Below are 12,613 nucleotides of genomic sequence, written 5' to 3'. Positions count from 1 at the left end.
CCCAATCTGACTCCTACTCAAAACCCATTCCTATTCAGACACCCACACCTATTTCCATCATACTTCACATTCCCACTCCCACTACAACCCCTATTCCCAGTTCCTCCCTCACTCTCAGTTTTCTCAATATGCTATCTCTATACCAAATATCGAGTACCAGCTTCACCTGTCCAATTGGTTCCAATATCTTTGTTTGTACAAGACTTTACAAAAGTATATGAAACTTATGCAATTCTTAAAATCGCTTCCATTTTTATAAATAAGATATAGATTATTAATTAACACGTTCTCTTGTCCGATAATATTCTTCCCTGCGATGTCATTATTCAACCAGTAAACAGAGGCATTTGCTATATTGCAGTTTCTGCAAAAAAACAAATGTTTACCTTACTACTGCCTGTCCCTCCTTCTCTCTATATTTTGATCACCGTCTCTCCTTCGTATCTTCTCTCTTTTATATTCTCGATTTTTCCTTCTACTACTCCCACTTATCTTCCTCCATTTTTCTTCATCTCCTTCCTTGCACATGTTACTTCTCCTTTCTATCTTCCACTCGCAATTTCTTCATTTATATTTCCTTTTTCTACTCACGCTTTCTTCCTTCTCTTTCTTTCCCTTTTAAATTTTCACTCCGTTCCCTTATTTTCTCTTATCGAATGGCTGCCTTAGCAATACATTTTAAACAAATTTCCCTGCCGTAAAGAAACTCTTCCAATTATATAGCTAGTCAAAAATAAACTCCTGTACTAAATTTTAAGCAAATCGCACCGCGAATAAGATTTTTCAAATAGGTCGGTAACTGGTCCACTCCCGGAAAGAAAATTTTCTCAAATATTAAGCTAGACAAAGAGGCACCCCTCTACCAAATCTTAAGCAAAAGAAAAGTTTCTCAGATAATAAGATACATAGTCACGGAAGTACTCTTATACCACATTTCATAGTATATATCCCATACAAACCGATTGTTGTTCTGTCCCATTTTAACAGCTAGAAGCTTCAAATTTCATGACATGCTTACGTGTATGGCATATGAGGACTGGTACAGAAAGCTCTGCAAATTTAGAACTCATAATTTTTTAGTAATGACATAGTAGGCGTCAAATAAATTATTTCTGAAAGGGTGTTTCATAAAGTTTTTCAATATATTAGTTTCGAAAGTCAAGCCTTCAACAAAGAGGAAAACGAGTAAGAAGGAAGAGCTAAGTAAATAAATGTTGTCACAATGTTAGTTGTAAAAAGTTGAATGGATCACCACCACCAAGCCCCGCCAAGTTGGAGAATAATGCTCTATCCCTAATTAGGAAAATCGATCCATGTCGACAATTGCCAAAATAGCCAAAACCATCCTTGTGCAAGTCACAGAAATCAAGCAGAGAAATTGTATTTAAACCTACAAAAATGAAGTGAAAAACAGACGCCAAAACGCACGTAAGCTCTACGGACCGAAAATTTTGGTGTTATTATGGATGCCGAAACGTCTTTAAAAATGGACCTAAGAAGCTTGCCAGATATCCAGTTTTACTGCTTGCAGTCTAGAAAAAACATTCCTTTTCGGGAAAAACAACCTTCATAGGAAACTTTGGCAGAATGGTCCGATTTGGCAAGCTATTTGTGAATGTGGGCATAAATCCACGCCGTTCTCTACGATGGGAACCATGAACGTAGAAATTTACGTGCAAGGGTGTCTTCAAAAACGTTTTCTGCAATTCTTTCGTCGTCATAATGATAGAATTGGAGACTTTGTGAATTGTCTAATTAAAAATAATGTTTTTGATTGTCACATGGTTCATTGAAAGTGAAGTTCAAAGCGTCAAGCAAAACGACTAGATTTTTGACGCCGTTAGCTATTCAATAAAGCACTAATAATATAATTTAGAATTTATATTGTGTTTGGAAGATTGAGTTCATTGAGCGCTTTAATGTAGAAAACTTGACTAATTATTGCAATAAATCTCGGTGTTAAATCGGTTAACAGATTTTCTCAATTAAGAAAACAAAATATAAGGTTATTGTAGTAATGACAACAAATTATTTATAAAGTTCTTGATCTCATGTTCGAACCTATGGAAAATAAAAAAATATTTTCATCCCTTGAACTTGCCTTCGAATCCATGTTAAGTAAAGATTACACTCTGTGACACCAAAAAAATACTTAGGAAATGATATCATTTCCTAGTAGATCTTGAATATTGAAGAATAACTACATACAAGATTTTTGTATCTATGGAAACTTACCAGCCTATAACTTTGTTGGTTAAAAACAGATTCTCAGTTTCTTTCCGGATCTAATAAGATTTTTAAGTTTTTTACCAATTTTGGAAAAACAAAACCTATTTTTTAAAATTTACTACACTTATTAGAAAATGTATTCACCCAACAAACCAAATTTTTTTGTTAAGTGGTTTGTTAAGTAATTTTTAAGAATGATGTTTTGTCTATCCAAAATTGGTGAAAAGCTTAAAATCGGTTAAGAACAGATGTTACAGTCACATTAGACAACGAGTGCCAAGTAAACAATTGTGTGTCGTTTTGATACAATTTTATATGTTTTTCAAATTTTGTTTTCATGAAATTTTGAATAACTCAGTCAGTTTTCAACACATTTAAAAATGAAAGCTCGTTGAGCTCAAAATTAGTTTTCAATTCTGATGTAAGTCAGGGTTAGTGCAGTCTCCATATAAATTAGTGCATAAACATAACACAAAAATTAAACAAATTTTTCTAGTTGATATTGTATTAGGCTGGGTCGATGTATTAACCGATATCGCGCCATCGATTTTTCGATAGGATTTGGGATCAGGAAAAAAAGTTCCACTAGGCATACCCAAAAAAATAATTTTCGAGCCTGCAAAATTTCATTTTTTTGCCTTTTTTTCGACTTTGATTTTTAAGTTTTTTTTTTATGACCTACTAAAAAAATTTTCATTTGATTATAAAATTTTCATGTATACCCTGTCCGACTCAAAAATGTCCGCTAAAACGTTGGCGATAACAGTTTTTTGAAAAAAACCTTAAAAATCAAAGTCGAAATAAGTCAAAAAAATGAAACTTCGCAGGCTCGTAAATAATTTTTTTTGGGTATGCGTAGTGGATCTTTTTTCCTGAGCCCAAATCCTATCGAAAAATCGATGGCGCGATATTGGTTAACTTTCGTTCATACAATTCGACCCACCCTAATGTGTATAGTTATAAAGTTCCTTTAATATCCAGAAATAAACTGAGAATCGGCCTATAACCAACAAAGTTATAGGCTCGTAAGGCTTTAAGGGTACGAAAACCCAGTTTTTTATACGTAGCTCACGATTTAGGAGGTGTAAGTGGATTTTTTGTATGCAGTCATTATAAGATCTTTTAGACCTACCAGAGAAATTGTATCACTTCTTAGGTGTATTAATGGTGCCACACAACGTTATTCTTAAGGTCTTGAAATTATGTTCGAACCTATGGAACGCTATGAAAAATTCAAACAAAAATATTTTAAGGTTTTAAGCTCATGTTCGGACCCATGATCAGCACAAATTATCTGTTTTGAACTGAAAAAAAATACATATCTACTTATAATTTATTGGCGGCCACCGTGGTGTGATGGTAGCGTGCTCCGCCTACCACACCGTATGCCCTGGGTTCACACCCCGGGCAAAGCAACATCAAAATTTTAGAAATAAGATTTTTCAATTAGAAGAAAATTTTTCTAAGCGGGGTCGCCCCTCGGCAGTGTTTGGCAAGAGCTCCGGGTGTATTTCTGCCATGAAAAAGCTCTCAGTGAAAACTCATCTGCCTTGCAGATGCCGTTCGGAGTCGGCATAAAACATGTAGGTCCCGTCCGGCCAATTTGTAGGGAAAATCAAGAGGAGCACGACGCAAATTTGAAGAGAAGCTCGGCCTTAGATCTCTTCGGAGGTTATCGCGCCTTACATTTATTATTTTTTTTTTACTTATAATTTATTATACTCAGCTGAGCAGAACTCACAGAGTATATTAATTTTGTTCGCATAACGGTACCCCGTAACGGCATAAACTAGTCGAGATAGATATATACTTCTATATATTAAAATGATCTGGCCGAAAAAAGCAATTCATTTAGCCATCTCCGTCCGACCGTCCGTCTGCCCGTAAACGCGATAGCTTGAGTAAAATTTGAGGTATGCATCTTAATGAAATTTGGCATTTAAATTCCTGGGCACTAATCTCAGATCGCTATTTAAAGTGATCGAAATCGGACTATAACCACGCTCACTTTTTCGATATCGCAAATTTCGAAAAACCGAAAAAGTGCGACAATTTATTACCAAAGACGGATAAAGCGATGAAACTTGGTATGCGGGTTGACTTTATGACGTAAAAAATAAAATTAGTAAAATTTCGGACAATGGGCGTGACACCGCCCACTTTCAAAAGAAGGTAATTTAAAAGTTTTGCAAGCTGTAATTTGGCAGTCGTTAAAGATATCATGATAAAATTTAGCAGGAACGCTACTTCTATTACTGTATGTGTTTTTAAAATTAGCAAAATCGAATGACCAACAAATTTTTTTAAAGTCAAATTAAAACAAAAAATTTTATATTTTTGCAGTATATAAGTAAATTATGTCAACATTCAACTCCAATAATGATATGGCACAACAAAATACAAAAATAAAATAAATTTTCAAAATGAGTGTGGCTCCGCCCTTTTTCATTTAATTTGTCTAGAAAACTTTTAATGCCATAAGTAGAACAAAAATTTACCAATCCTTGTGAAATTTGGTAAGGGCATTATGACGATAACGGTTTTCTGTGAAAATGGGCGAAATCGGTTGAAGCCACGCCCAGTTTTTATACACAGTCGACCGTCTGTCCTTTCGCTTGGCCGTTAACACGATAACTTGAGCGAAAATCGATTTATCTTTACTAACTTTGTTCACGTACTTATCTGAACTCACTTTATCTTGGTATTAAAATCGACGAAATCCGACTATGACCACGCCCACTATTTCGATATCGAAAATTTCGAAAAATGAAAAAATGCCATAGTTCTATACCAAATACGAAAAAAGGATGAAACATGGCGATTGAATTGGTTTTTTGACGCAAAATATAACTTTAGAAAAAGCTTTGTAAAGTGGGTGTGACAACCTCCATATTAAGTAGAAGAAAATGAAAAAGTTCTGCAGGGCGAAATAAAATGCCCTTGGAATCATGGCGAGAATATAAATAAATTAGTGGTAATCGACGGATGATGTTCTGAGTCACCCTAGTCAACATTTTGTTCAATATCTCGAAAACGCCTTCACATATAAAACTATGGGTCGCTCCCTTTTAAAACCCACATTAATACCTTCAATTTGATACCCATATCGTACAAACAAATTCTAGAGTCACGCCTGAACCACATTTATGGCGATAACTCGAAAACGCGTCCACCTATAAAACTTAAGGCCCCCTCCCTTTTAAAATGTTCTTTTACACCTTTGGTTTGATACCCATGTCATACAAACACATTTCGGGGTTATCCTAGGTTCATTTTCCTACATGGTGACTTCCCTTATTTGACAAAGGATGAAGGAAAATCGTTCCCACAAACGTCACCCTTGGTCTACAATTTGGTCGATATTACCAAACATATGTGGTATGGAATTCAAAACCACTTACAAGAGCCTTTCAAAAATATTTCAGGGTTGATTTAAAAAAAAATATAAAGAAATGCGTTCAAATTTAACCAGAAAATCTCAACAAAACGAATTGATAACTGAAGAAAGATAGCAAAGGCAAGTTGCTTCACTTTATAGTGTTACCATTTGTATGTATCCGTGAAAAAGACAATTTTGTCTCCAAAGCTCTCAGCTGGGTATGTAATATTCGGTTACACCCCAACTTAGCCTTCCTTACTTGTTACACCTCACAACCAAACTGAGACTTTTATGCATGAGTAATGGGTATTCTGTATCAATTACAATCATATTAACTATCTGTAAGTTTATACAACTTCTGCAACAACAAAAAGAAGCTGGTCTGTCTAAAAAATTCGTATTTATAAACAACAATTAAAATTCAAAACAAAACAATAACAATAAATTAGTTGATAGCATCAGTGCACAAAATATACTACATATATACCACATACATTCCTACATACTTATCGTAATGAGTATATCAACAAGAATATCAACTTTCCAATAGTAAATAAAACTTGCATGGCAAAATAATTTTTATTAATTGTTACTATTACATACATATATATTACAGTATATCAGGGACTGCAAGCAATTATCATTGGTTAAAACTTTATGGCCATATTATGTATAACGCTGCAACGCTTTGCGTCAATTTCACAAAGGCACTCAAGTTCACTGTCACTTACTGACGTGAATTAATGCTCTTACATCATACGAGCTTTACTTGACGCACGCGAGAAAAAATGACTCGCTGCGTTATACATAATTTGCCCCTTAAACACAGTGTGAAAGTGAAAATATGCTCTCTGCGAGATTTATCACAAGTTCTAGGTCTAGTCGAGTAGATAAAGACAACACACCTAGATTTTCGAATACAAAATTAGTTATTAAAAAGCGACTAAAAAAAAAATAGTGTTACGATGTCTGGCTTAAACATCTGTTTGTTATTGTTGTAAAGTGTGATCTATTGTATGTATCTTGTGTACCAGATGTGTCAATAAGTTTGTATAGTTCATATAAACTATTATTTGCAAACTAAAACCAATAACATCAACAAACTTACCAACCCCACCAACTCTGGTGGAAATGTGTTGATCACGATGCAATCGGCCGAAATGAGACTTCTGCATTAAATGTAGATAAAGTGAACCGCTAATAAGCAATAATGACACAATCAACGATGAAACAGTAAAAATGCGTCGCCAATTCACTCCCACCACAATGGAATTGTGCGAGGGTGCAGCATTCCGAACACCGACATCCGTTATATTTACGTGAGGCGGTCCTCCATTCTTTGCCGCAGATTTGACTGCTGCACTGTGATTAATTGGACGAATATTCACAACGAATTTTGTTTCATTTGACTGTTTTGGTTTATACGCGTTTTCATGTACGGCTCGCATGGATGTGATGATAATTTTATTAGTTTCTGCAAAATATGTTAGTAAGTAGTTAGTCTAATGGCACATCACGTTAGAGTTTACTTACGTTCACGTTCACTTAATTTTGCTTGTGTTTTTCTGATCCGCTACACAACAATGTACAGATGCGACTGGGGGCTTTTGCTCTCTCTCTTGTTGTGGTTAGTGTGATATGATAGATGCTTTCGTTTTTGTGGGTTGTTGTTATTGTTTTTTGTGCCCCGTTTTGTATTACATATTTTGTGTTTTCATGTGATATTTGCTTTTGTTATTGATAACCTCTACGCTTTGGATGCAAACCTCAACTGATTGTTTTTACAGTACTATCCCGATATATTGTAGGGTTCAATAGAACGAATCAATCAATAGTTTACATCAAGCTGAAAAACCTGGATTCACTTCCGGGATTTGAACTGTACACCGAAGCAAGAATATGATTTATACGGTATGGAATAGACCGTCCGAAGAGGAAGAACCGAGGAGTGAGAAGAAAAATGTGTACGATTAGGGTATGAGAAGGAGAATGTGTGGAAGGGGGAAAGAATGGAAGAATGAAGAAACAGTGGAAATCAAAAGGGAAGAGGGAGAGTATACGAAGAGAGTAGAGCTAGAGAAAACTATAAAAACTTTTTGACATTGTGCAGGTAAAGCGATATTTTGGCAGGGAAACCTCTCACGGCTATGATGATGCTATGAATTAGACCAGAAGCCGGTTAATCACAAAAATATTAAGTATAAGAGTAAGAAGAAGAAGGGAGTTAAGGAAAGGAGGAAAGAGAGTAAATAGGAACTGAGAGGTTATGAACAGGTTGCGGGAATGGAAGTGAAAAAGGAAGAGGAGGAGAATATAAGAGTGAAGCAGCAATCAAATGCTTGAAATTCATTTATAGTTACACCCAAAATGCGGTTTTTCACGTGAGTTTGATTGAATCGGATCAGAACCCATATAGGAAAGAGGGGTAGAAAAAGAAAGAAGAGGGAGAATAAGTAGAAAACGGGCAACTCTAGGGATAGGGAAAGACTTGGCGGAAGGAGAGAGGGTATAAAAAAGGAGTTAAAAAAATGAGGCAAGATAGTAGTAACGATGTAAGCTGGAAAGAAAAAGGAAAACAAAGTAGGAGAGCGAGCGATAAAAGCTTCTTGAAGTTAATTTAAGCCGGAGTCATTGGTGCCGTATGTCGTATCGCTGTATCCGTATCCCTAACGCAATCAGCTGTTTATCGTTACGACGGTAAACCAAAACCCAATTGGTTGGCTACGATACGGTTACGACCTTAGCGGCACCAATAATCGATTGCATTGATTCTCATAAGGTTGGTCGAATCAGCTGTTATAAGGTTACCGATACGGTTACCGATAAAGCACGAATGTCTCCATTTTTATAAATACGAGAATTGGAACAGAAAGCGATTTATTATACTTTCAGTGCTAGAAAGAGAGGAAGAAAGAAGGGAGGAAAGCAATTTGAAAAGAAATGGGTAAGACCTGCGTTAAAAGGCGAAAGAATGGAGTAGGTATGAGAACAGAGCGAGGGAAATTTATTATAAGCGCATGAAGTTACAGCTGCCATATTTCAAAAATATATCTCACTGTTAAGTCATTATGTATTTATATACATACACACATCCACACATAACTATAAATGTACACCCGAAATTATATAATGCGAGAGTTTTCACCATTCGATCTAATTCAACACATCTTTTTGTGACGCATATTGTGATGTGGTGAAAGTCCCACTCAAAGGAAGTTTGCTCGGGAAAATTATAGCGAACATACACACAAACTGCATTTTCAACCTTTGACTTTTGTATTACATTTTTAAAATTTAATTCTCATATTTTTTTCATAACGCACCTAAAGAAGTATATCTTGAAAAACATTACAAAATTCACGTGGATTTCCCCATATTCTTTATTAAAATTGTTGAGAGGAAAAAATATGTTTCGTTAGTGTATGTAAAAAAACTATAAATGTAAGGCGCGATAACCTCCGAAGAGATCTAAGGCCGAGCTTCTCTTCCAATTTGCATCGTGCTCCTCTTGCTTTTCCCTACAAATTGGCCGGACGGGACCTACATGTTTTATGCCGACTCCGAACGGCATCTGCAAGGCAGATGAGTTTTCACTGAGAGCTTTTCATGGCAGAAATACACCCGGAGCGCTTGCGAAACACTGCCGAGGGCGACCCCGCTTAGAAAAAATTTCTTCTAATTGAAAAACCTTATTTCTAAAATTTTTATGTTGCTTTGCCCGGGATGTGAACCCAGAGCATACGGTGTAGTAGGCGGAGCACGCTACCATCACACCATGGTGGCCGCCCAATTTTAGTGGCGCATATAATGACATAGCCGACAGAATTGGTTTAACAGCTTATCGATTTATTTAAGTGTATTTTACTACTTAATATATATAAGTTGCGCAATATCTAATCAGCGCTCACGACAAGTGATACGATAATTCCCTTTATATGTATGTGAAAGTCTAGCTATTGTTTTGCTAATCCTCCTATTACTTCTTATTATTACTGACTGTTCTAGGCTTATCTGTGTTTGAAAAACCTCTGCCACACTTTCGAGACAAGCCTTTCGACTACAAGTAGCTGCCAACCTTAACAAAATAATGCGTTTGATCAAATTAACGTTAGGGCTTCAAATCTAAAATAGACTTATATAGTCTTACTTCACATGTTCAATACATCATTCAGCTGAGGGTTGCCTCGTCTTCTTAATATTATCAATGCTAAAGTTCAGTTGTCCAAATGTAAGTTCCTTTAATTGTCATGAACTTACTCCAGAGCTGCTGGAACGTTGACTATACTATTTTTATAATTATCTAGTTCTTATAGAGTGAGATTTAAGCAATTTTGAAAAAGTGTGCAGTATCTACAATCAGCCTATACTGGCAATTAACAGATCAGGATGAGATCGTATATTTTTGGACTAAGTTGAATTGGCCTATCCATAAGGAACGTAGTTTTGGACTATTTTTGAGACTATTTTGAGCTCATGTAGTGACTATTTTAAGATCATTACAAAACTCGTTTAGGATCACTTCATATCAGGACAGATCGTTTCAAGATAGTCTTCGGGATTATTTTGAAACTAGTCTGGTATCACTTTTTAAAGAGTTTGGTTTGAGCAATTTCGGAAAAGTTAGTGCTACAAGCACGCTTTTATGTCAATCAACAGATACTGTCAGATTGAGATCACGTAATTTTGGACAAGGTTCATTTGGAACATTGTTTTGTGCTATCAATACCATTTTGGGATCACTTCGAGATTATTTAGATATCATTACGGAACTCTTTTAACATCACTTCAAGATCATATAGGGTTTATTTCGAAATAATTTCAAGATTGTTTTCAACAAAATTTTAAAACTATTTTATCATTGATTCGAGCTAGTTTGGGGTAACTTGGTGATACATTTAAGGATCCTATCAGAACTATTTCGAGACCGTTTCCATTTTGCGACAATTTCAGTCTATCCACAAATCATTTCCAGACTTTTTGGAGAATATTTCGGGATTGTTATCGGAGTTTAGACAAATTCTGGGATTCCTTTAAGTAGTGTATTTCGGAACAGGCTTTAGTTGGAATTATTTTGTTTTAACTCTTATAGCTGATCACTTTCCAGAACATTTCGGACAAGTTTTTAGCTACATTTTAGGATTATTTTTTGTATTTTTGGGCATGAATTTGGAACATAGAACAGATTTATTTCGTCCTTATTTTGCGATTGTTTATTTAAAATGTCGAACACGAAAATTGTATGTGTTATTTTCTTCAGGCTAATGGTGCTTAAGAAGAATATTTTTAAATATGTCTACAAATTAGCCAATTGTATTAGAGAAAAGAGAAAGGTATTTGAGAAAAGCGCAAGTTTCTTTTAAGAAATGAGGTCAGATATGTTTGAGAAAAGAACAAATGTATTTGAAAAATGGGAAATTATTTTGAGAAATGGACAAATGAACTTCGAATCAAATCAAAGATGGTAATAAAATACTTATCTCAAAATTATTTGCCCAGTTTGTAAAATACATTTGCATTTTTATCAAATATACTTGTAAAAGGTGTAGAAAGACAACAAGGCCGCAGTGGTATGGATAATAGCATGCCATATTATCATACAAATTACAGAACAGAGGCAAGGCGAATTCCGTACAACGTGGTATTTTCCCATCAGCTGATTTGTTATTCCACGCAACGCCGGGAACAGCAAGTTGCTGTTGTTGAAATCAATTTTTATTTTGTTTTGTTCTAATAAGCTTTGTTGAGTACGCTTTGCTATCACCTTGTATTAGTTTGCAATGGTCAGGGGTATACATAAGAGCTTCGTTGAGCGTCGGAAATCAGTTCTTCCTTTAGCGGAGCGACTTCCACCCCAAGTGAATAAGAAAACCAACAACACAACAAACACGATAATTTTCTTTAAAAATGTCTCATGCGCATACAAGAGAATTCAGGACCAAATGGTGTTGTCCCATCAGCTGATTTCTTCTTGTTGATATTTTCCATACAACGTCTTGGTACAGCAAAATTACAATGTTTCGAAATCAATACAAATTTTCTTTTGACTTGACATTCTTCTGTGCGGCGAATTGGATTGTATTCGTTTAGCCATAGTCTTGTATGGATTCACCTTGTTCGTTTTGGTAAGTAACGCCTTGGTTCAGCAATATGTCAGTTAATCCAAATCAATGCAATTTTTTTTTTACTTGACGTTATTCTGCACGGTGAATTGTGTTGAACTCGCTTTGCCCTCACTGTGTATTGTTTCGCCTTGGATCAGGCATGCTTAACCAACGAAACGATATCATTTCGTTACGATAATCAACGTTAATAAACGAAACGAAGTCATTTCGTTTCGTTTATTAACGTTAAGATCGTCAAATTAACGAAATGATTTCGTTTCGTTTTCTGCCATATCAAAACGAAATCAAATCGTTTATGTTGATTATTAATTTCAAACTATGCTGGCAAAGCTGATTGATGGCGGAGTCATTAAAGGTGAAAGCATTATCCAAGCTGATTGCAACTTTTCTCATGAATTTTGACAGTACGAACATTTCTCAGAGTATTTTTGACATTACCACCAACGAATTACACAAACAAATTACATAGAGTTTGTGTGTGTATGTGCGCTCGTTGTTGCCACCTTACGGCTTCACCATGGCTATAGCATTGCCAGCATAATTCAAATATAAAGTATCACGTTTTCGTTAACGTTTTTAACGTTAACGAAAGCTTTTCGTTTCGGTTAAAAACGAGATACAATTTATCTTGATAATTTCTTTATCGATAATATTTCGAAGTGTTTCAACGGAAACGGTGGAAATTTTTTGATAAACGATTAGCTTAACGTTAAGGTGCATCCCTGCCTTGGATAAAGGCGACGAAAATACCAGGTGTTGTTATCGCAACAGCTGATTGCTTCTTCTTGACTATTTTCCATATAACGCTTTGTGCAACAATATGTCAGTTAATCGAAATCAATGCAAATATTCTTTTGACTTGGCATTCTTCTGCGTGGCGAAT

General features: G+C 35.4%; 1 protein-coding gene and 1 pseudogene across 2 annotated transcripts in view; one reads left to right on the top strand and one right to left on the bottom strand.

Moving 5' to 3' along the window:
- The window catches only part of LOC137254368 (uncharacterized), a 30,189-nt pseudogene extending 22,665 nt beyond the window's left edge, over positions 1 to 7,524 (bottom strand).
- The window catches only part of LOC137252150 (GTP-binding protein Rhes), a 235,748-nt gene that overhangs the window by 54,572 nt on the left and 168,563 nt on the right, over positions 1 to 12,613 (top strand). The gene's annotated exons all lie outside the window — the stretch shown is intronic.

The sequence above is a fragment of the Eurosta solidaginis genome, chromosome 5, assembly GCF_040869045.1.
Source record: "Eurosta solidaginis isolate ZX-2024a chromosome 5, ASM4086904v1, whole genome shotgun sequence".
NCBI lineage: Eukaryota > Metazoa > Arthropoda > Insecta > Diptera > Tephritidae > Eurosta > Eurosta solidaginis.
This window is presented reverse-complemented; position numbering and strand designations above follow the sequence as displayed.